General features: G+C 49.1%; 1 protein-coding gene across 2 annotated transcripts in view; it reads left to right on the top strand.

The window, feature by feature from the left end:
• Positions 1-25242, top strand: part of TRABD2B (TraB domain containing 2B) — a 226182-nt gene that overhangs the window by 3137 nt on the left and 197803 nt on the right. The gene's annotated exons all lie outside the window — the stretch shown is intronic.

Below are 25242 nucleotides of genomic sequence, written 5' to 3'. Positions count from 1 at the left end.
AAGAAAGAATTCCCCTCGGAGCACCACAGTGATGAGAAACAGAGAGAGTGCCAGTTTGCATCTGACTTTCCCTGAGGCCCTGGGGTTTCAAGAGCAGGAGGCTGTCCTGAGGCCATTGGGAGGATGCATCTGGGCAGCCGTTGTGTGTGTGTGTGTGTGTGTGTGTGTGTGTGTGTGAGTGTGAGTGTGTGTGTATGTGTACGGAGGACACATAGAGGGAGATGTGCTTCTGGTGTTGGGAGGCAGGAGAGGTGCAGTGGACCTGGGGTCTGGTGGCCCTGGCTTGCAGGTTGAGGTTAAGAACTGCCAAATTTCCCAGGGTCTCTACAAAACTCCATGTGCCCCTTGGACCGCCTCCCTAGGCTGAGAGAAAGTCAGCAAGGATAGTTTGGGGGTTAATAACTTCAGAGAGATGTGTTCACTTCAAGGTTGACAGTTCTGCTTTCTGAACCTCAGGCATGGGGGCAGGGAGGAGGGTGGAGCTTATCCAGCAAAGTGTCGTTAAAAGCCCTGTCTCCATGGGCAGAGGTCACTCACAACTCACTGGCCCCAAACTCAACTCTGAGGCCCTGGGAACAATGAGTTCACATCTGTGCCTTGAGACGGGCTGTCAGTCCCAGAACAGGCCCTCCGAGTCAGGGGTTGGTGGCTCCTGCAAGCAGGACCCTAGGCAGGGCCCCGGGCCCATGCCCTAAGTGAGGCGTGGTCCCCAAGACATGCTTTTCCAGGAAGGAGCCAGCCCGGTAGGTTGGCTGGACTACAAGCTCTGCTGCTGGAACCAGACCTGCTTGTGCTCCCGAGATGCTGCAAGCTCTTCACCAGGGAAACAGGAGCAGAAACTGATCCCCCTTCAGAGATCTCTGCTTTTGTTTTTCCAGGGGAAATGCAATATTGTCCCCAGGGAGGTAAGAAGCCAGATTGATTTGCCGGCCAAATGAAAGGCGGGTTTGTCGGTTCTCCTGCTGGCTCTCCCATAATTGTGGAGTCCTTCCCCAGAGGGCCCGGTGGCAGGAATATTGGGGCAGTTAGTCACGCCCCGCAGGGTTCTGACTACGCCTGACTCCTTCTCCGCGGGGAAAAATCCTGTGCATTCTCTGGCCCGGTGCTGATTCCTCTGAACGTACCGGCTCACTCCCTCTGAAGTGACTTTTCCTTTGCCAGCCTCAGGAGCTGATATTATCTGTGTTAGGCTCCCCAGTGCTCACCACCCATCTCATTTTGGAGACAGGTTTGTGGGAGGCCTCTCTGTTCAGAGGCCTCATGTCTGGCCTCGATGTCTTTTTTTAGGCCGGGAAGGTGGGCGACCCACCGTCCCTCTCAACACCCTCTTTGTACCAACCACAGAGGAATCTGACCAAAGCCGAAGGGAGCACGCAGACCCTCTGGTTAAACAGCCCCTGGCTTTAATCTGTCTCTCTTAAAACAACAAAACTATCTTTCTTCGAGGTCTGGAAACACTGCTGTGCAACCAAAGGATGGCTCTGGTAGGTTGAAAACATTTGCTGGAAAGCATGTGAGGTTATGTTTTAGGAAAAGTTCCTGAGAGCCATTCATCGGCCAGCAAGAAGCCCGCTGACAGTCTCCAAAGCCCATGTTTGAAGATCAAACAGACTCAAATTTCTGGTTTCAAAAATGCACCCACCCCATCACCAGCCTGGGCTGTCTCTTAAAATTGTTCTTGGGTCCAGCTCCCTGAGAGGGCTGCAGGAAGCAAGTCCTGAACAAAAGAAAACAGGACTCCTCTCGGTTCCCTAATCTGCACACCCTTCACCACCTGCCAGAGTGCCTGACCTCACCAATTTGTCCTGTTATCATTTTGGAGCAAGGTGATGAAATCTCTCCTCCATACTCGTGGGCAGACATGGGCTAACTGGGAAGGGAGCGATTCCAGAGCCTGGGCAGATGGAGTTGTTAGGGATCCCCAACCCAAAAGTCAGAAATGCAACAACAGCCTTCTCAGTAAAATTGTATGCACGCGTGCACAGTTTGATATGAACATCTGTGATGCATTATTGTACTGAAATATCTGTTAAGTGCATCAGATTTTTATTTTTTCTTTCCTCCCAGCATTACTGTTATTGCAAAATATTTGGGGAGCGGGGAGCAAAGAGAAGATGGTGAGGGAAAAAAAAGCTTGAAAAGAGAGTGCGTTTTGTTAAGACCTGGGATTTTAATTTTGATTTTAGTATTTCTCAAAATTCTTATATTTTCTTCTAGTCAGATTATACCACATTTCCCCTAGCTAAATGGAGAAAGAAAGCTATACCGGCTGAAGGTAGGACTTATGTAAAAGTTTCTTCCATCTTTGCACAGCACGCAAGATCAAGCTTCTTGGCCCTGGTCTCTAATTTTAATATGAACTGAGTGCACTGAACCCAACATCACTGTGTGCTTGCTATGTGACCTTGAGCAAGTCACTTCCCCTCTCTGGCCCTTGTTTTTCCCATCTGTGAAATGAGACACTGGGATTAGGTCATCATTCAAGCCACTCAACCCTGACATTCCATGGGACCATTATAATCAACTCCATGTGCCAGGCACCCTGCAGGAGGCTCTGCACGCCTTTTCATCTTGTCGGAGTCTCACAACCCTATGACTTTCTTAGGTGGGCACTCCGAAAGCCTGGATGACTTGACCAAGGCCACATGGAACAGAGCCAGTCTGCCTGACTTAAGGGAAGGACACAGTCCCCTTGCTGCCCTGGGTTGATTCCCGGGACGTCCTGCGTCTGGGTGATTCGTGTCTTGCAGTTCTTCCTTCAGTACTTTCTTTTGTACCCTTCTTTCCTTTAGGGTAAAGGGCTTAATCATTTACTTCTTGGAGAATTTACCCTTGTAGAGAAATTATTTCCTTTGGCTCTGTGGCTGGAGCAGGGATGGTAAAGGCAGGTCCTCTAAAGATTTCTCTGATGTGTTTATAGGCAGCTCAGCATAGTGGGCTGAGGGATGGGAGTCTAGCTTCTAGGTTTCGATCCCAGCTCTGGCCCCAAAGCCAATGACTTGTGTATAACTCTGGTGTTCTTGTTATCTATTGAATGGAACAATAGTGACTAGCCTTTTTTTTTTTTTTTTTTTTAACAACTGAGCTGGTTTTGTGAGGATGTGAACCAACGTGACCTGTGGGGGGGGTTGTCAGGAGGGTAAGAGGACTACCTAGACATAGGGCCCGTGCTTGGAAAAGAGTCTGGGAGGCTTCAGGACAAGGAAAGAAGGCTGCATGGGAAGCATCACCTTCACCTTGTTGGCACCTTCTTCCAGCAGCCATGCCCACTGCCTGTGCTTTGCTGAACAAAGTAAAGCTGGAGTAATAGGAGGTGGTGGTAGCCCCTGCGCTCAGGGGCCAGGGGATGCCTGAGTCTCGAGTCTAGATCTTGTGACAATCTTGAGACCTGCCCATTTCAATCAGCTCTGCTGGCTGCCTCTAGGGATTGGTACCAGCTGCCCCGAATGCAGTGGACTGATTAGGGGACCTCTTTCTCCCTCTAGGGGGCCTCAGTGGCCCCCACTCAGTTCGGTGGAGGCACTGGATGAGGAGCCCTCTAAGTTATGTGGTTCTCCGAGGCAAGATGAAAAAACAAGGACACTGCCATTCTGAACTTGGCTGTGATTTAACTCACACGCCGACGCTGTTCATCTAGTGTGTGTGGCTTGGGCGTGGCTGCCAAGGGTGTCCAAGATGTTTGTAAAATTCTACAGCCTCCTCTCAAAGGAGTTAGAAAGCCCAAAGTCATCATTTATTGAGCTGTGTCTCCATACAGGGCGCTATATTAGACCTCGTAATTACATCATCTCTAATCCTCCCAGAGATGTGACAAGGCCTGTCATTGTATCTCTTTTACAGACAATAAATTAAAGCTTAATAGGTTAAGTCATTCAGTTGTGATTATACAGCCAGGTCAGGCGGACTCAGGATTCAAGCGTGAGTGTGTCTGATGCCAGAGCATGTTTTTCAAGATTCCGAGAGCTGATGTAATTTTGTTTTTAACAGTCAGATGGCATTATCTGGTGATGTGTGTATTGTAATGCAGGGAGATCATCGTATCTTGCTAAAAAATAAAATAAAATATTTAAAAAATGTATTGAAAGAGATTATTGAAAAGTGCTGAAACTGATTTTCTCCCTGGCTTAGAAGTTGGATCTGATTCTAAAATAGGAGTTCTTGCCTGGAGAATCCCATGGACAGAGGAACCTGGAAGGCTACAGTTCATGGGATCGCAAGAGTTGGACACGATTTAGCGCACTATCTTTCTTTCTTCTAAAGGCTTGCCCAGCTTTCCAAGGGACCAAGGTGAAGACAGCACCCTTAACACAGGCTCGGCAACACAACTGAATAAAGGGTCTCCTTGGTTATAGTCAGAGGTCCTAGTCTATTAATACATCTGAGGGAATGGCACATATTATAGGGTGCTTAATTAGGATTCAGGGAGAGAATGAATGGTCAGAAACAATGATATGACCATCCCTGCTTCCCTTCCTTCGTCCAGCACTATGGAATGAATGAATGAAGAAAGACGGCACAAGCCGCAGTGAAGAGCTCCCTCCTTGAACTTTAACAGTTCCTCACCGTCCTACAAGGACACAAAACGTGGAAATAATGAAGTGGGCAGTGGAGTACAAAACAGGCTCCAGGCCTACCCTGTTTCTACCTTGGCCATGACTTTCGGCTTGTCCTGTCCCTCTCCGGGCCTAGATTGCCTGCTCTGTCCCAGTTCTGACTTCCATGTGCTCTTCTGCAGTCCTCGTACTTTGGAGGGGCTGGGCCACCCTGAGATTTTCAGGCTGAGTTCTCCACAGTTGGGAGGGGCTGGCCAGCTTGTCTATGGTGGGCTGCTGCCTATACCTCATCTACTTGTGCTGAAGCCTGCTGGTTCCAGTGGGTGACCTGCTGCTTCTTGCTTCCAGCCTGTCAAGTGGATGGAGCCCCAGCCTGTCGTGCGCAGTCTGGTGTACAGCTGCCCAGCCTTGCAGCCTGCCCTTCCCCAGGACTCCTCCCTCACTGGCTCCCCCATTCATTCAGCCAGAGCATCTTAGTGTCAGCCAGGATAGTACGGGGAGCAGCCTGGATTTTTCCCCCGGGGAGTTTACTGCCAAGCCAGGGGCAATATCAATGCTTTCTTCTTAACAGCCGTGGAAACTGAGGCATGAAGAGCCTGTGTGTTAGTCTCCCCTGTGTCCTGCCTGCACGTCACCTTTCTGTTGCTGTCATACATTCCCATCTCATGGAACCCACCTCTTACTTCCCATCCTCCAAGAATGGCTGTTCCTACCCCCACCCCCACCCTCTGGGCCTCCGTGGCAGCTATAGCAGCAATAGCAGCAGTGACTTTTGGCCTCTCACGTCCATAGCACTCATCCCTATTTGTGGCTTCCTATCAGATCTGTGTGCCCTCCCCAGATCGAAAGGGTAAGACACTTCTCTTAAGACCAGCTGGGCACCCCTAAGGACCTGCAACCATGCTGAGCCATCTTCTCCCCAGGGTCACCCACAGAGAGCCTCGGGGTCAGTGTTGGCTCTAAGCACAGGCTGGGCTAGTCCACACCTGTAACTGCAGATCCTGGCCTGGGAGCAGGCGCAGCCTGCAGCACCCACTGTGGCTCCCATCCCAGCCCTGTGGTCAGGAGCTGTTCAGCAAATATCTGTCACATGGTGTGGAAGTCACCTGGAGCACCCCCAAGGCCTGACCCCTAGACGTGTGTACTCTCATTTTCTTTGTGTGCCCAGAGAGCTGTTTGCAAAGAGCCCCTGCCAGCACAGCAGGCTCTGTTCTTTTTTCTTTTTTCCCCTGACTTGGTTAATTTCAAACTTTAACATTCAATGTTATTAAGCTCAGAAGCAGACACAGGATGGCTCAGGTCCTTCCATCAAAGGAGAGTGAGGCCATAAAGCCGGAGGTGTGGCCAGGATGTCATGAAATATTCTTGTCTCTGAATCAGAAGTTCACAGCGTGAAGTCTTCCTGATTTACAGAATCTCTGAGCTGGGACTTGGAGACTCAGGGAATCTAAGAATGGTGAAATCTTAGAACATTAGCCTCAGAGGCATTTTTGGACTCGAAGAATCTTCACATCGTGAAATCCTAGCCCTTTAGCTTTGAAGACTTTTCAGCTCATACACACAGACTTCTAACATCTTAGAGTTGGAAGGGACCAGTTCTCAAGAATTCCAAGAAGTCCCATCCTCAAACACAGTGATCTCCTCCCTACAAAGCCTCCCGCCCTCCCCAGGCCAAAGAAAAGCCTGACTTTGTGACGGAGATAAAAATGGGAGCGTGCCTTTGTTAATAGTTCCCATTTGGACATCTCTCAAAGCCAGGAAGAGGTCGCCTGGTAATGCAGCTTTCCGAGGGAGGAAACTGAAGAATAGGACGAGCCTGCAGCCAGCCAGCCAGGCGGCCGTGTTTCTTTCCCCCTCAAGTTTGCTTCTAAATATTATCCACTTCACTCCCTTTTATCTCCCATCACTGGCTCTCTGTCCGCCCACTTAATCCACAGGCAGCCGGTGGCCCAGCCTTCAGCTCTGCTCAGCGGCTGCCAAGCTGTCTGGCCTAGCTGCTCCTCCAGGATCCACAGGCTTTTAAATCTGCGCAGAATATCTGCTGGAACACAGAACGTTGCCCCAAGCTTGGAAATGCTGTTGCATGTGCTAGGCCCCCTCCCTCTGCAGGAATTTCCTTTTCTCTCCTACTCCTGAATCCTCTGAGATCTCTAAGACTCAGCTCCATGCTGTACCTCCTCCAGGAAGTCTTCCCAGAATGCTTCTAAATCTCATCTGCTTGGGAGGACTTGGGGCAAGCTTTTCTCTGATGATGCAGCCATGTCTATTCTTTCCCTCTGTGAAATGTGTGATGGCATTTTATGATATTCTTTCACCACTTAGATATTTTACATTCTATTGTGATTATTACTGCGGCTGTCTTTTCTTTCCTAATCAACCCAGCTTCAAAACCTAGCTCAAAATATGCTCAAAGTTGATTACAAAATGAGACTGGATGTTTTCCAGTTCTGAAGTTGGGGCCCTGTGTTGTATCCTGTGGTTGAGGTGTTGGCAGCTCTGGATGCTAACAGGAGGCTGCGTGTTGGCCTCTGGATTCACAGAAAGCCTCAGAGTGCCCACCTGAGACATGGAAGCAGTTCAGTGCTATCGCTAGTCCATTGGTGGGGACTCTGTGGCACCACAGGTCACTGTTGAATGTCTCTGTCTCTCCATCCCGGAATGCTTTGGTGTCTTCTCTTGTCTGTTCCTTGCAAACAAAGGCCTCTTTTTTTTTTTTTTTTTTCCCTCCTTCTCTCTACTCAGAGTTCATGTGAGCTTCTCCAGGGTCACTACATCCCCCATTTTATTTTCATTTAAAAATGTTTAATTTCAACCATACTTGCTACTTTGCTTGGGCTCCCGTGCTGCCAACCTGTTCTAGGCCTCTCTCCTTCCCTCCCTCTGTCACACAGTCCCTGATCAGGCCTCCATGCATTTGCTTATGCTGTTGCTCTACCTGAGAGCCCTCCCTGGTTTTGATGGTCTGGCTTTAAGGGTCCCTGAGGGCAGCCATTTGAAAAGCCTGGACCCTTCAAGCAAATGATTCCTTATAGCCAGACTTTCATCCGAGAAGATGAAAGTCACAAGATTGGACTGTCCCCTCTCGGCTGATACTGCCTGACCATAACTCAGGCAGTCTGAGTTTAGGTGCAATGATGTGATTGGCTTTCAGCATTGTAAGTTTTATTTTTTTTCCTTTTCGTTTCTGATTTTTTTTTTTTTTTTTTTGAGGCTTACTTGACTACATGGGAACCCACTCCAGTATTCTTGCCTGGAAAATCCATGGATGGAGAAGCGTGTTAGGTGACAGTCCATGGGGTTGCAGAGTTGGACACAACCGAGCGACTTCAGTTTCAGTTTGACATTTATATTAGAGATTGAGAAAGAGTTAGTGCTCTGGTGATGGGCACCTGTTCCATCATGAGGACCCCACCTTCATGACCTCTTCTAAACCTAATTCCCTAGTAAAGTCTCCATCTTCAAATACTATCATAGTGGAGGTTAGGACCTTAGCATATGGACAGAGTGACGCAAATCTGCAGTCCCTAATAGCGAGTGAGTCATACCAGGGCCACTCTGCATGCTTGACTGCCCTTGAAAAGAGCCAGAAGGTCATCAGACTTGGCCCACACAAGTCACGGCCCTGGAGCTGTCTCTGGTGGTGGCCTAGGTCCTATCCAGTCTCTTCAGTGGCCCCTGCTGCTGGCCCATGTTCCTCCCCTGACTAGGCAAGGTGACTTCTCTGGGGGCCAGGGGACCTGCAGGTTCTTTCAGATCAGACCCTAACCACCATCCACCCTCCCTGTGCATGCCAAGTCACTTCAGTCATGTCTGCCTCTTTGGGACCCCATGGACTCTAGCCCACCAGACTCCTCTGTCTGTGGGAATTCTCCAGGCAAGAATACTGGAGTGGGTTGCCATGCCCTTTATAGGGCATGTCCCTATATATATATGATTCCTGTCCCAATATATATATGTTCCTTTTCTCCCCATCAGGTCAGGAAGAGCAGGGGAAAGCACTCAATTTTACCTCTCTTACCTGTGAGCCTGTTTCTTTGCATGAAGCTTCCTCATTCCGAGGAACATCCTGGCCTGACTTAACCTTCAGAACCAGGAATTAGTCAGTATTCACCCACCATAGCACAAACTCAGCTCAGAAGCCCCCTAGGATGCCTCCAGGCAGGGCCCAGGACAGGCCAGTGCTCTTTCAGGCAGGGCCCAGAATCACTGCACTCATCAGGAATATAGGTCACCTAAAGCTAGTGACCTAACCTTCTTGGGTCTTAGTCTCCTATCTGCCAGTTTCATCTGATTGCTATGAGGATCAACTGATTATGAAGTACCAGACACCCATGGTTATTGCATCTTTAAATTAGCATCATCATATAATTTTTCCAGAAATGTTTTTTAGTTCCCATTGTGTGCCAGATACTGGGATTTGTGCTGAGATACAAAAGTGAGCAAGAAGGACGAGGCTGTGATGCCTTCCAGGGTGGGGAGGGGAGGGACCAGAAGCACCTTACACTGTGGGGGACGGTGGAGGGGGGAGTCATAGGCAAAGATGGGGGGTTGGTCTTGGCAGGTAACGTGATGTGCTCTGGGAGCCGGCTTCCCACTCCTGCCCACCTCTGCTCCCAGTCAGGGTCAGAGTGCGGTCGGCTTTGCTCAGACGAGATTCTGCTATTGAAGATGCATGTTTCCTAGAAGCGCTGCACGTGGCCCCGCCTGCACAGCCCCGGCGACTGTGCAGGAGACAAGGCAGGCTGCGCCCATGTCCCCTGGCCAGCCCTGCCCTGGGGAGCCAAAGTGCACAGATAAAAGGCCAGCTCCTTTCCAGTTCCTCTTCTATTTAAAGGACTTACCTGCTTCCTCCCTGTTATGGTTCTGTAAAGTTTCCTGACCAGTTTTACCTCCTGGCGACTTAGGGCGCCTTCTAGGCGGTTTGTAATTTAAGCCTCCAGCCCCATTTGAAACCGCTTTTGAGAAAAGAAGCTGTGGGCAGAGAAAGCCTTTCGGATACCTCCCTGTCTCATCTTTTTGCCCTAGTTCTCACGGTTTCCTTTCCCTGAACTGCTCTGCTTTGAGTTTGAGGAGAGACAAAAGCCTAATTGGCAATGATAATTCCAACCATTTGCATCGAGGTTTGCAGTTTCCACAGCCTTTCACATGCAATAACTCTAGCTCCGAATTCCTCCTGACCCCCCAGACAAACACCTTGAAGGGGGCTGGACCAGTTTCCTGTCCCTACCCCCTCATCTCCCCTATTTTGACTCCCAGTCCCCCCCCCCCCCCACCCAGGAGAACTAGTTGGGTGGCTATAAATTCTTCAGGATTATGGGATATTTTGAGCTCCAGACCCTCTGCTGGGGATGAGATGCAGTCTGAAGAACTGTGTATGGGCCATGGGTGGGTGAACTGAGTCACTTTGGGACCTCAGGGGCCATAACTGGTACGGTCACTGTGTTTGAGTTTGACTGTGTAGTTGACCCAGCACTATATAGCCCCCATGCCAAGGCCTTCTGGTGGTCTTGCAGGTGACTTTTCTATTATTCTGCTTCCATCAGTGTAGTTTTATGGAGAGGGTGATGAGAAAGGGATGCAGGATTCTTGATGGAGAACTTGCAGTTTCAACAGGACCAGGGCCCATGGAGATAGGAGTGGGAGCGGCCTTGCCTGGGGGAAAGAAACTGTTGGGCAGAAGTGCCAGATGGGCAATGCAGAAGGTTTGCAAGGAAGGTCTTTCTACCCCTCCTTCCATTGACTGTACTTTCTCCTTTTCCTCTCCAGCTCCCAAGACAGCCATTGGTATTTAGTGCCTATTATGTGCTAGACCTCAGGTTTATTACAGTTAATTTCTAAAATACTCCTGAAAGGTAAGTATCATTTCCCCCATTTTAGGAGCTGAGACTAAGTACTTTGTGCAGAATGATGGAGCCAGGAGTTAGATCTTTTGATACTTTAAGAAAGGGACTGGACTGAGCTGGAGTTAGAATTCCAGCTCCACCAACTCAGACTGGATGACTGAGGGTCTGTTTCCATATCTGAAAAGCTGGGGCTCATAATAGCATCCACCTCCTGGTGTGTTGAGGAGTGAATGAGGTAATGCATATCCACCACAGAGCTGACCGCCTGGCACACACTCAGAGGTAATGGATGTTAATTGTGGTGGTTTAAGTCATGGTCAGTTTAATTATTGTTACTGGCCCATTTTCACACTGTGTCTGGAGGTGAAGCCCATCCCATAGAGAAAGTGGTTCTCAATCCTTGAGTCTCCTCTTTACTGAACGTCATCCAGAGCAGGGTGAGGGACTGGCCTGATTGGGATCCTGCAACCTGATCACCCAGAGCGTGGTTATTTTTTTCTGACCATCTAGCCATACTTGTTCTAGTTCAGCTTGCCTACGATTTCCCACCACTCCCTGGGGTGTGGACACGTCAAAAAGGAAAAAAAAGTTTAGGCTGAAGACTGCTACAGGCCCAGCTGTGCCACAGGTTGCATGCCTCATGCATGACCTGAGGCCATTCCCTCTCTGAGGGTCCTGTTTGTCTTTTGCACAGGGGTTGGTATGTTAATAGCAGTGACCCAGAATGATAGGGAGAACTGGGGTTAAAGCCTGGGCCGGACTTCATTAGCTCTTCAGTGGGCTGTGTGCTTTGTGCTGCTCAGTACGTATTTCTCCTCTTCTCTTTCTCCCAAAGAGAAGTACCCTGTATCTACTCAGTGGATTGAATTCGTTATTACGGAACTCTTCACCCCTCCATTCCTTCCTTCAGTTGTTTGCCAAACCCTGCTGGAAACCACACTGTGCCAGGCTTACTTCCAGGTCACAAGTCTGGGGCTGGTGAGAAAGGGAGGGATTGAAGAGACCCCAGAGAGAAGTGCTCCACAGCAGAGCGCCAGGAATGCGTCTGAGTCTTATATATGCACTGCTCTGCTGAATCCTCGTGACAGCCTCTCAGGGACATAGTATAATTCAACCCCATTTTACAGGTGAGAAAACTGAGGCACCAATAGGTGATTTCATTTACCTGAGGTCACACAGTTGGTGAGGGGAGGATCTAGAATTCAGACTGAGGCAATCTGGCTGCAGAGTCTGGGCACTCACACTCTCTGCATCTATGAAAAGGGACTGAAATCTGACAGTGGGAGGGGTCAGGAGTGGATGGGGGAGGCATAGCTCTTCTTCTGGGACTAGAAGTAAGAAAGCTTAGGAGCAGTAGGGAGTTGGTAGACAGCTGATGTTCCCTCCTGAGAAAGAATGCCACATTGGGAAGGAGAGAGGGAGGTGGTCTGTTGGCCAGGACCTGAGGTGAGGAGGGAGGCAGGGGTTGAGAGCAGAAGCTGACCTTGGCAGGTAAAGGGATAGCAGGGCAGACTGAGGGCCAACAGGGGTGGAGGCCGTGAATGTGTAATGGCACAGGCTGGACAGCTGGGACACTTCTTTGTGTAGCTCTCTAGAGCAGGAGCAGGAGGAGGAAGTGTGGCAAAGGGTCACCCCCCAAACCCAGCCTCAGGAGCCCGTGCTAGGTAGCGTAACAGCTCCCATCTGCCTTGAATGCTGACCCTGAGCCCCCAGACCCACCTGCAACTGGGGCTTTGCAGGGCCGTGGGAGGCCTTACACATGGTATCAAGATGAATGAGACAGCATCCTTGCTGTCCTGGAGTTTCCTTTGCTGATGAAGATGCTCATTGTATACAATAGACAGACCTCCCCTCTTTATGAGTACCTGGCTGGGCTAGGAACTCATACCTATGCTCATACTATACTTGGCAGTACAGTGCCACCTTAGATCAGTATAGAAAAACAGGTGTTCCCAGGGTTCAGGAGGAGCACCAGTATAGGGTTGGGAGCTGACGGTGATATTGACTCAGACTGAGGGGCCGTCTTCACTCACTGTCCATCCTGTACTCTTGGAGCGCACTTGCTGGTGGAAGAGGAGGCTCAGGGGACCGGCCAGGGCGGCTCGAGGGCCACATGGTGGCGTGCTCTTAAGCCGTGTTAAGAAACTTAGACTCCATCCTAGGAGCACTGGGGGCCACCGCTCCGCACTCCTGTGTTCTGTAATACACTCTTCTTACTGGAGCACCTCACTCAGGCTTGCTTAGAAATTCCCAAGCCCCTTGGCTTGAGGGAGGAGCTCCCGTGTGAAGGTCTTTTCCCTCAATAATTCCAAGTTGATCTCAGTGCTGAGCCAGAGGAGAAGGACTCTCAGCTTCTGAAACAGGAACATGGGTGTGTTGTCTTTTTGAAACGGGACCGTAAAGATGGTCTAGTTGCCGAGTGAGACTAGTGTGCAGTTAAAGATCAGCTCTTTGTGAGGAGCCTGAGACCCTGATCACCATTTCTAAAATAGTTACCATGGCATAACATGGCCTTGGATTTTGTATGGCCCATTTGATGGCAGAACTGGGGGGAGGGATTCCAGCTGTTCAGTGTGGAAGTGGGATGATGCAGGTGGTTCTGGGAGGCTGGGGGATGGGAGGATCTGCAGTTCGTACATGGTCTGTCCATCGTGAGAGCGCTGGATCAGGAGTCCAGCAGCATGAGCCTGGGCAGGTTCCTCCCTGGCCGAGCCTGCTCCATGGATGTGAGCACTTGCTAGACGCACATGGCATCCCGCTGCTGCAAAGCCGCTACCTCTGCTGGCTCTGACCTCACTGGAAAAGGGCATTTGTTAATTTTACTGTCTTTGATGTGTTTACATGTCTGTCTCCTCCGTAGACTGAAGTTCTCTGAGGGCAGGACCCTCATCTGATGACCTGAGTTTGCCTGGGGCCTGGCTCCCAGGACACACCCAGGGATCCTGAGGTCAGCTGTAAAATTACCAGCTGTACCCTCACATCACCACCTGAGTATCTGGGTGGGAAACAGAAAGTCCCCAGCTACCCCCACTCTGTTCGCAGATTTCCAGATGTTCAGTTCTAGGAGGTCAAACATCTAGGGAGATGCCCACGTGTCCCATTGTGGCGCCCAGGTGTTCAGCTTTGGCAGCTCTGCTCACTGAGCCCCTTCTCGCCCGCGATGCTTTCCTGCTGATGCTTCATTCCCATGGGGGCCCTCAGTGCTTCTCATGGGATTGGAGGCATCTTCCCAGCCCTCCCCCGCCCCCTTTCCTCACACTTCTGTGTGTTTTCCAGGACACGGATCAGAGCTTCTGTTTGCTGGTCATTCCGTGATCCTCACACAATATAAATGAAAGCTGCTAAAACCGATAAATTCAAACCATGTGTGGGCACCGGGGAAGCACAGAGACGTCAGAGGGCCGCAGTGTGAGGTGGCGTCAGCTCTGACGGCACCCGAACTGATTTGTATATGAGAAAAGTAAATATCCCAAGTGGTAAACAGCCCTGGGTCTCTCATCATCGCTGCGATTCAAAGGCATTTAATAGGAACACACGCTCTCTGTCTCTTGTAAACAAAGTGAGCTTCTCTCTGCCTGCTGACCTAAATTCTGCATTTTCATCTTTGGGAAAGCCAGCCAATCGTTCTCGTCGGGAGGCCGCAGGCAGTCTGGGCTGTCGGGTTGGGTCGCCTTCTTTCTGGCTTTGGCAGTTGGTCTGGCACTTCAGCTTTGCCAGAGGGCTACCTTTTCATCTCTCCTTGGCCTTGGAGCAAATGGGTTGAGTGGCCATTCTCATCCTGGTCTCATTGAGGAACACAAAGTTCGGAGATGTAAATCCACTTGCCCAAGATTGCACACTGGGTCCGGCTGAGCCAAGACATCCCTTCGCTCCTCTCTGAGGACTCTCCAGCTCTCCATCCTTTCTCATGAATGGTACTTCTGTCTCCCTCATGCAGAATCCCAGTGACATCCTCATCAACTCCTCCCTTCTTTCCTCTCCCTTCCTAGAGCCAGGCCTTCCTCTGGGTCCCTGCTGCTTCTCTCTCTCTCTCTTTTTCTTTAAATTCAGGCCATTCTTATGTGCAGGAATGTGCCCCAGTGAAGGAACCAGACAGTCACAGGTTGGGGGTTCTGGTTTCTCCACCTGTCAGCTGTGTGCCTTTCAACAAGTTCCTTTCTCTGAGCCCTGCAGTTGTCAGTCTTCACGTCTGTAGAATGGGGATAAGAACACCTACTCTTTTGGAGAGCTGTGAGGATTAAACAGAACTCCCACGTGTGGAAGTGCCCAGCCTGCTCCATCCCACTTTCCTTCAACTCTTCAACCGGCCTCCTAATTGTCAGAAAGAGATTGGGCCTTAAAATTACATACCACTGAACATACCGTATACATATACACAAGCAAGGAAGCATCAGTTGCACACCACTGCGTACATATACACAAGCAAGGACGCATTAAACTCTGAAGTCTGAATCACATCAGAGGATTGTGTTAATGTCGCAGTCCTGGTTTTGAATTTGAATTCCAGTTACATGAGATGTTACCATTGGGGGAAGCTGAGTGAAGGGTATTATTTCTAACAACTGCTTATCTCTCTACAATTCTCTGAAAATAAAAAGTTTAATGAAAAAAAATGAATTAACTGTTTCAACACACTCATTCTTCTGTGCCTGCTGCCAGTCAGGTACTGCTGCAGGTACTAGGCATGTATCAGTGGATGCGAAAGAAAAAAATCCTCTCTCCCACCTCCTTCAGGTCTTTGCTCAAAGGTAGTCTGTCTCCCTGTGACACCTGTTTATGATGGCAGATCACTCCCTTCAACTTCCTGTCCTTTCCTGCTGTTTTCCTCCATAGAAGGTGTCATCCGCTGGCATTCTGTATATTTTACGTCCTTACTTTGTTTATTGCCCTTCACTCTCTCACTAGAATGTCAGCTCTGTGAGAGTAGAGAATTCTGTCTGTGTTATCTGTATCCTTGGCACCTAGAACAAGCCAGGCATGTAGTAGGCACTCAGCTAAAGTTTGTTGAATGACTGAGACGTCATTGACAGATAAGACATGACAGATAAGAAACAAGCCGGGATAGGCTAAGTAGTCAAGGCAAAGAAAGCAGAGAAGGGGCTGGTGAGATGGGGAAGGAAATGTTGTTTTGATCGTGTATTTTTCTGCAGATTTTGTAGGCTTCCCTATTGTGTGAGGGGTAAAGTCCTGGCTTCTTAGATTGTAATCTACTCATTAATTCACTGTTCTTTTTATTCATTCACCAGATGTTTCTCTGAGCCATTTCGATGTGCAGGGCTCTCTAGAGCAGGCTGAGAGGAGGCAGAAAAGGATCCTGCCCCTAGGAGGCCTACAGGTGGGCAGGAAGGAGGGCATGGGAATGCACACAGCACGTGACAAGGAAGGATGAAGCTGGTGTGAGCAATGAAAGAATGCTAGGCAAGGGGCGCTGAAGAGGGAGGGCTCACCTGGTGCTTGGGAAAGGCTCCCTGGAGGAGGTGCTGATTCCTGGCCTGAAAAGCCTGGGAGGATCTCCAGCCTCTACTCAGCAAACCAACTTCCTCTTCCATGGCTTCCCTAGGAGACCCGGCAAGTCTATTCAGACTACTCCTTGCAGCTGGTTTTGGATGTCCTGACTCTACTGGTGCTATGATCCCTGGCTACCTCTCTCCTTCATTCTGCTCTCAAATCCTGTTTCCTTTTCCAGATCCAGTCTGGCCCTTCCTATAGGAAGGGTTCCTTGATTGCTGTAGTTCCCATGATCTGTTATCTCTGAGCATCTGTGCCATTTATAGTCTGTATCACACCATTTGAAAGTGAGGGGACCAGCTTCACTGTAGGTGGGACTTGGTCCTCTGTCTAGTGCAGGAGCTGGCTACTAAGCTGATCTTGGGCTTGGGTGCACCATAGGCCCTCAGCAATGCTTGTGGCTGGATGGACTTGAGAGCACTGGAAAAATGTGATTCATCTTCAAAGAGAGCAGGATTTGTTATTTTTGTTGTTGACCTAAGTGCTTCTAATCTTGAACCACTGGAAGTCCACTTAGGAGAGGGCTGAGGTCTTCCTTGACAGTGTTCCTGTGTATGTTGTTAACAAACCAGTGCTGTAAGCAGAGCAGCCCCGGTGCTTCACAGACTCAAGAATTTGCTCTTTCCTGGCATCATACTGGAGCCTGTGTTCAGTGTATTGTTACAAAAGACATGAAAATATATTTATTGCTGTGCACTCACTCATAACAAATGTGTTTTTTTAAATAAATATTTAAATTAAAACAGTTTCTGATTTACAGAATTATTAAGAAGATAGTACAGAGTTCTCTATCCATTTCCCCTTGTTGTTGACATCTCACATTAGTATATGGTACTTTCTAACAATGAAAGCGTCAATGTTGACATCTTGTTGTTAACTGAGGTCCATTCTTCACTCAGATTTCCTCAGTTTTCCCCTAATGTCCTTCTTCTGTCCCAGGATCCCATATTACATTTACTTATCATCTCTCCTCCAATTCTTCCTGGCTGGGACAGTTTTTCAAACTTGCCTTGTTTTTGATGACCTTGACATTGAGTAATAACCAGATATTTGGCCCTCACTTGGGGTTTGTTTTGCGGTTTCTCTCATGATGAGTCTGGGGTTATGCTCTGAGGAGAAAAAGACTAGAGATAAAGCCATGTTTATCACATTCTGGTGACGGCACATACTGCCAGCCTGACTTATCACTGCAGATACTGACCTTGGTCACCCGGCTCAGGCACTCTCAGTCTCCTCCACTGAAAGTTACTCGTTTCACCCCATCTTTCCATACGATCCACTTGGGCAAGAAGTCACTATGAGCAGGCCATACCTAAGGCATGGGGAGTGTTGCTCCTCATCCAGTCAGTGTGTTTGGGCACTGCTCACACGCATGCTCTGTGTTTGTCAAATACTTGCTCTGTGCTGGGCACTGCCGCAGATGCTAAAAATATAGCTGTGAATGAGACAGAATTTTTTTTCCTGCATGGAAGTGAGGGTTTAACAGTGAATGAGTAGATCATTTTAGAGCATGGTAAGTTGTATAAGGAAAGGGCAGTGGGCCAGAGAGGGACCTGGGTGTTACGGGGATAAAGGAAGGGGAGGAGCAGCTGCTGGTTTCCTGGGGGTTTCGGGAGAAGGTGCTTTTCAAGCTGAGTCTGGAGGGATGAGAAGGGGCCAGCCGTGAGAATCTGGGAAGCACATTCTGGGCAGAAGGAGCAGCAGATGCCAAGCACTGAGGCCTGCTCAGGGAATGGAGAGGATGTCATGATCAGAGCCCTTTGTGTACTGGACAGTGTCAGGAGATGGAGCAGAAAGGAGGTGGCGTGAGATCTCATGAGGCCTTCAGATCACAAGAAGGCATTTAGATTTTGAAGCCATTGGTTCAGAGCAGGGGAGATCGGATTTTCTTTTTTATACATAAGCGGTGGCTTTGGGTGTGGTATGCAGAATGGGCCCTCCTGGAGTTGAGAGAAGAGGAAACTGGGACACCAGTATGCGTGATGGTGCTTTGGACCTGGCGAAAGCAGGCAGAGGTCAGTTTGGCTCCGTTTTGGAGGCAGAGTCGACGGTGTGTCTGATGAGTTGCTTGTGGAGAGATCAGGAAGCTGAAACATGCTTGCGTGCTTTGGCCCCGGTGGTGCCATTAACTGAAAGTAGAGGAGACAGAGGAGCACGTTAAGGAGGTTAACATGCAAATACTCGGGGGCGTTAGAGTGGCTCCCACAGAACCCCACTTGCTAACACTGCTGTTCATGGCCCGTCTGCGTTCCACTGCACGTTTGGAGGGATGGGGACAGCATTGTTTGCTCATTCAGTCGCCACCTTTCTCCTCGGCAGCCCACACAATTGAGGGGTGAGTGCAAAGGGCAGATGTCCTTGGCAGGCGGTCCGGACGTGAAGGGTGGGCCTGGCCTGGCCGCCTGCCGCGCCCTGCTGGGCATGTGCCAGGCACTGAGCGGGGCGCCTTCCTGCCTCTCCCCATGCCCAGCCCATGGGAAGTTGCTCTTTCCTATCCCAGCTTCCATTAAGCAAGCACGTGTTAGTTTGTGTTGAATTATGTCCACGGTAAAGTCAGTCAACAAGTGTTAATTCGGCACCGATTACTGTGAGGTGTCGCGGTCCCTGCCTCTGTGGAAATTAAGATGTAAGCGCAGTGAAGGGACTGAGCGTGAGTAGCATATTTAGCAAAGAGTGTACCGCCATCCACGTATGGGAGGGAAAGAAAGCACAAGTCTCCAGGGATGCCTGGAGGTATCAGACAGGGCTTCCTGGAGGAGATGGAAATAGAGCTAGGAATTGGAAGGGCATTGAGGGGACTGGGCCATGTGGCCAGGGTCTTTATTATTGAATTGGAAGTAGACAGTGTTGGAGGGGCACAATTATGGCCCGTCTGCCAGCATACAGGGGCTTTCCGGATGGCTCAGTGCGTAAAGAATCTGCCTGCAGTGCAGGGGACGCAGGTTCGATCCCTGGGTCGGGAAGAGGGCATGGCGGCCCACTCCAGTATTCTTGTCTGGAGAATCTCATGGACAGAGGAGCCTGGCGGGCTACAGTCCATACAGCTGCAAAGAGCTGGACACGACTGAAGGGACTAAGCACCCGGGTACCAGCATGTGGATCAGAATAGGTGCTAAAAACCAAAACCTGCTGGATGGGTGAGTGAGTGGAAACGAGGCTGATAGCACTGCCGGGAGGGCCTCTGATGCTGAGCGAAGGAGTCCATCGTCTCCTAAGGGCCGCAGGGAACCGCTGTCTAAGAAAACTGGAGGGAACTAGATCCTGAAGAAAGATTTTTGAATTTCTAGCCAGTATTTAATTTTTTATGATAATAATGATACAGCTCATAATAACAATAATTTTTATAACTACTTAATTAGCATTATTTTTGCCGGAAAGGAACTGTTAGTTATATGCTTGGCCTCGTCTGTGTGTGATTAGAGGTTATTGGCTGAGATCAAGAGGGACTTTTTATCTTGAGGTTTTGCTGTTTTCTTTCCTCATTGGTCTCTGCTGATTGTCCATCTCACTGTTGGCTCTTTAACCTGCTTGTGTTCCATGAGGCACCACAAAAGCACAATCTTTGACAAGGTAAATATGCCAAATCCTTCTTATAACATTTAATCACTTAGGGAGGTTTCGTCCTGGGGTGGGGGTAGGGGTGGTGGGAATGGGAAGAGAAGTCCAGATTGCTTTGATTAACTGCATTTTTCTTTCTGGGTGAATGGGAAGGCTTCGGTACAGATCTCAGTCTTGGAGGCTATTTCCAGAAAGGAGTGAGAAAAGTGATTGAGAAGATTCTGGAGTCTTGGACAGCAAAAGGGGTGGAACACCGAATCGGGCCTGGTGCTGGACGGGTGCTGTCGGAATGCAGGAAAAAGGCCCCTGTCTTCCCATCAGGAGATGTGTCTGTGGGAAGGGCAGGGGGTTTTGACTGGGCAAGCCTAACTGGCTAGTGGACCTCAATAAATTCCCATTGATTGGATGAGCCTTCAACCACACAGTAGTTAATTGTTTTAAGGATTCAGACTGATGAGCAATCGCTTCCAAAAGGACTCGCTAGCCTGGGTGTCACAGAAGAAATGGTGTTTGATATAGGACTTGGCCCACTTGTGACTGCATTCAAAGCCGGCCAGCTTCCCACAGTTTTCTCATGTATTTTAAGGTGGTTTTTTCCCACTTTGTGGATGGGGGAGCCCCCACTCTGGGGGCTCAGAGCTTCATTCATATCACCAGGAGATCGGGGCGGGCCTGGCCTCTTTATTGACCAGTCTGGCTCAGGGTCCAGGTGGTATGCTTACACGCAGTAGGGTTTGGGGGCATGTGCATTGAATTAGCAGAGAAGGCAATGGCACCCCACTCTAGTACTCTTGCCTGGAAAATCCCATGGGTGGAGGAGCCTGGTAGGCTGCAGTCCATGGGGTCACTAAGAGTCAGACACAACTGAGCGACTTCACTTTCACTTTTCACTTTCATGCATTGGAGAAGGAAATGGCAACTCACTCCAGTGTTCTTGCCTGGAGAATCCCAGGGACGGGGGACCCTGGTGGGCTGCCGTCTACGGGGTCGCACAGAGTCAAACACGACTGAAGTGACTTGGCGGCAGTGGCAGCGTTGAATTAGTGAAGTCTTCTGGGAACACACTGTGTTGGAAGGCTTCAGAAAGTAATATGTGCATGATACAAACTCAGGCCTCCTGTTTCCAAAGCTTGCTTTCTTTTACCCTACTGCCCGGTTTCATTAGGCAGAGTTGGTGTGTTAGATGGCTTTCCTGGTGGCTCACATGGTAAAGAATTTGCCTGCAGGTTCGATCCCTGGGTTGGGAAGATCCCATGGAGAAGGAAATGGCAACCCACTCCAGTATTCTTGCTTGAAAAATCCCATGGACAGAGGAGCCTAGGGGGCTTGGCAGGCTACAGTCCGTGGGGTGTGTTAGACTATTGTTCAGAAATACTCACAGCATCCCCCTTCTGCCACTCTCCAGTGATGCTGGGTTTGGCCCCGTGCCTTGCCTTGACTTCCTGTTGGGCAGAGTGTACTTACTGGCTCCTTGATTTTAGGCTCTGTCATGAGACTTGCTTTGACCAATGTGACATTAGCAGACTTGAAGCAAGCAGAACCTTGACGTGCTTGCTTAGTTGGGCTCACACTCTCACGTGTCTGCCACCACCATGGAAAGAGATTCCCCATGTGGCTGCTGGCTGCTCAGCCTGGATCCCACAGTGAACACAGTAGACCTGAGACCCAGCCTGCAGTGAAGAACCAAGCCCAGACGGACACACAGCTTGGCTTTAACCCAGACCAGTCAACTGCTCGCTGGCCCACAGTGAAAAGAAGGGATTGTTGCTTTCAACCACAGAGCCTTGGGGTGGTTTGTAACACAGCAGTAGCTGACATTCCAGGCAGGGCATCCCAGGCAAGGGCTGGCCCCCAGCATATGTAGTGGAGGGAAAGAGGGAGTGAGAGGCAGGAGATGAGGCTGGGAGTATAGGATCCAGCTAAATCTCACGTCTTGAATGTCAGTGGAAGGAATTTGGTCATTTTCCAGTAGGCAGTGGGAGACATGGAAAGTTGTTGAGCTCAGAAGGGTGAGACCCAAACCCACTGAAGAAAGTACACTTGAAAATAAGTGCAGAATAGTTAAAATGGAGAGGGGAGGAAGTAAAGGTCAAAGGACTTGGAAAGCTGCTGTTACTTGCTCTCCACTCTGTCCCAGAGCCCAGCATTGTCCCCTGTGTACGGAAGGTACTTAATAAATATTTGTTGAATGAATAAATGTATAACATATTGTCCTAAGGGGGATTGATAATGAAGACTTATATAGAAGTCCCTGATTATTCTCTTATTTACCCATTTATTTGTTCACGTTTGTTTGCTGAGCCCTTGAAATGGGTAAGTACTTGGGGAGGGACCCTTCCCATAGCTTTTGGAAAAGGGGTCAGGCCAACCAGGAGGTAGGGCTAGAACAGGAGAGTGAAGAGGTGAGGGGTCGTGGCATTCGGGTGTGGGAACGGGGCGGTGGTGCCCTCGAGGGAGGGGATGTGCCCGGCTCCTAGTCATGAGGACACAGCAGGTTCAAGCGTCCTCTCTTCTGGCTTCACCTGGGACCAGGACAGTTTCCCTTGTCCGCTTGCTGAAACCTCACAGGACTGGTTCTGCAGGGGTTACTAGGTTTGGGAATTTCCATTATGTTGGACTTCCTCTTTTTTTGCACCAGGCTGTTCATTCTTTTAAGGCTTCATGTCTACACTTCATTCACTCATCTGCTCTGGGTCAGCCCCTCGCTTGTGCTAAGTCACCTCACTCGTGTCCAACTCTTTGGAACCCTGTGGACCCTATATCCATGGAATTCTCCAGGTAAGAATATTGGAATGGGTTGTCATTTCCACCTCCAGGGGATCTTCCCAACCCAGGGATCAAACCTGCGTCTCTTACATCTCCTGCATTGGCAGGCAAGTTCTTTACCACTAGCACCACCTGGGAAGCCCCTTGCTTAGAGGAACACAAGGTTCAGTGGTTCATAAATCAACGTGTGACTTTTAGCACAGCCTGGCCTTCTCCCGGTCTGTTTCCTCATCTGTAAAATGACCACTGAGAGGCCTGGATTCAAATCCCAAGTCTGCACCTTTCTGCCTGTGTTTTCTTAACTGAGTCGATACTTGATCAAGGCTCTGAAAGGTGACCTCATTCCTTTCCTGCAAGATGGGAGGGTCCCTCAGGGTGGCACGTGGTAGAGAAGCTGAGGTGAACTCTCAGAGAACAGGGGCTTTTTAAAAAGTGCCTGATGCTGGTTGAGATGAAGATCAGCCCCCGATGCAGGGCTGCACCTTGCTTGTATGAGCAGACTCACCTGCTCTGGGTCAGGAGACATCAGCTCCTACCGGTAGATTCTCTAGGGAAAGAGAAGTAAGCACACAGAATCCCCAGGCTTCAGTGAGAACAGTCTGGGCCAGGAAGGGTACCAGAACCTGTTTCTGGTGTTAAAGAGGTGCTAATGGTAGTGGCCTCCTGAAATCTTGGGTTGAGAATGACTCTGAGGCTCCATTGGACTTGCTAGGACACTGGGCTCTGATGAATTAGAAGTTGTGGGGGCCACACGTGCCAACTGCTTGTGAGGGCTGAGCTCTTTCCTCAGGCTGCAGGATCACCCATGCACATCATCATTCGACAGGTTCTTACTGAGCCCCTGCTTGGTGTTGGGGAGTGTCCTCGGTGCTGTGGCTCCAAAACCAAGCAGTGTGAAAGACCTCTGTGCACATTACATTCTAGAGGGGACAGGAAGGCAGCAAATGGCAAATATCCTAAGTAAATATACTGGTAAGCTGGAGAGTAATGTGTGCTGTGAAAATAGGACCATGTGTGCGTGCATGCTAAGGCACTTCAGTCGTGTCTGACTCTTCGTGACCCTATGGACTGTAGTCCACCAGGCTTCTCTGTTCTTGGGATTCTCCAGGCAAGAATACTGGCTGGAGTGGGTTGTCATGCCCTCCTCCAGCAAATGCCAGGACCAGCTAATGCCAAAACAATGGTTAATCCAAAGTCATACATCTTGAGGTCAGGTACACAGGATCAATCACATCCTGGGGTCATACCCAGGTGTGCGCACGCCCACACACACACATGAAGACAACCAGACTCCATTGGAATTGCCTCAGTTGCTCAGCAGTATTTCTTCCAGCTGCCCAGACAACTAAGAGTTGCAGTCCCTTCATGACCATTCATGCCCAGAGTCTTGGCCTTCTGGCAGCCGGTCTAGGAATTAAGGGCCTGAGGACGGAGTAAGATCACAACTTTCGTCCTAGGAGCAGCTTGTAGTTTACCTTCTTTGGCTTGATTTACTGAACACATTAGAATTAAAAATAAATATTCATGAGGAAATATGCATATGTGTCATGAACATGCAGTTATCACAAGGCAGGAATGTTACTTGTTTTGAATCAAATATTAATAAGTTAATTTCAACAGTTCTTATCTCTGTGAAAGCAGGTAGTGTAAGCATCTCTATTAGGCAGTGCTTTCTTGCTTAGTTCCAGTTACCCTGGGAATCAGTCAACCAGGGTGGGTCCCACCACATGCCCATCACTGATTCTGCGTTATAATCATCAGTACGGTCTGTCCCTGAAAGCCACATTGTATACTGTGAGATAACACACAGTGACACCTCATTTAGGCCACGTCAGTTTTGTGAGCTCTTCCACCAGAATTGAATTATATAGGTCATTAAGTACAGGTAGATAATTGTCTAGATAACAGAATTATAACCCTTGGATCTCATGATGTTAGCTGACATACCCACTTGGGATGGGAAGCTCTTTAAAAGTATGTTTGTCACACATGAGGGCAGGCGCTTCCATTGGTCTACCTTTTGCTTGGAGACTCAGGGTCATCCCCAGTGGCCTGGACAGTACATGCCAGTGGCTGCCCTGTCTCTGGATGACCGCTGGTGGCTTCTGTCTTTCTGTATTTTCTGGGAGTCCTGCTAACCATTTCTCTATCTCTCCCAATAGAGTCAGACTGAAGGTTTTGACTTGCTTCCTGGAGCTAATATCCTTTGCAACTTTTTGGCTGCTTTAAATATTTCATGGGCTAGGAAGCCAGAGGACCAGATTTATTAAAAGCGAGTCCAAAGCTAAACTAATTTCAGATGAAGATGCTGAGTTATTCTTCAAGGAGTCAAGTGCACGAATGCGATGTGGTGCCAATTCTGTTATTTGAACACGTGTTCTAGACACGGGAAGTTACCAGATATGGAACTTATAAATTCATGAAGTATTACTCTGTGGTGTGTGCGTGTGTCTATGTTCATTCACATATACTCAAGACCCATGGGGTGGGGTGGGGTGGTTAATTTAGTTTCTGAAGGGCTCTCTTTCGATATAGGGATTCAGTGTGTTCTTTATGACCCTGTTTACTGGATGAAAGCTTTTAGGGGGCTGATTTCAGCTTAGCAAGAGAAGAATTTGCTAGTAGAGAAGTTTGGTCATGGGACGCCTGCCTTGGGGGCTGCTGGAACTGTTCTAATGAAGGCCAGGTAACTATACATCTAAGGACATGGTTGAGGGGATTTAAACATCCCTCAAGTGATTAACCTGATTCTTAAATTTAGAATTTCTTTTCACCTTTATTGAAGTATAATCAATGTATACTGAATGTATATATTTGAAGGGTTGACATAGTTGACTTTTAAAATCTGTTTTTAAAATTAGACAAAGCTATGTTACCCAAATGTAAATATACACTTCACTGCAATCTATAGTTCAGCTTAGTGACTATTGTGAACTAAATGTATCCTCCCAAAATGTATATGCATGCATGCTAAGTCACTTTAGTCATGTCCGACTCTTCAGCTTTATGGATTG

Source organism: Ovis aries, chromosome 1 (assembly GCF_016772045.2).
Source record: "Ovis aries strain OAR_USU_Benz2616 breed Rambouillet chromosome 1, ARS-UI_Ramb_v3.0, whole genome shotgun sequence".
In the NCBI taxonomy this organism is placed as follows: domain Eukaryota; kingdom Metazoa; phylum Chordata; class Mammalia; order Artiodactyla; family Bovidae; genus Ovis; species Ovis aries.
The sequence above is the reverse complement of the archived record's forward strand: the minus strand, read 5'-3'. Positions and strand labels throughout refer to the sequence as shown.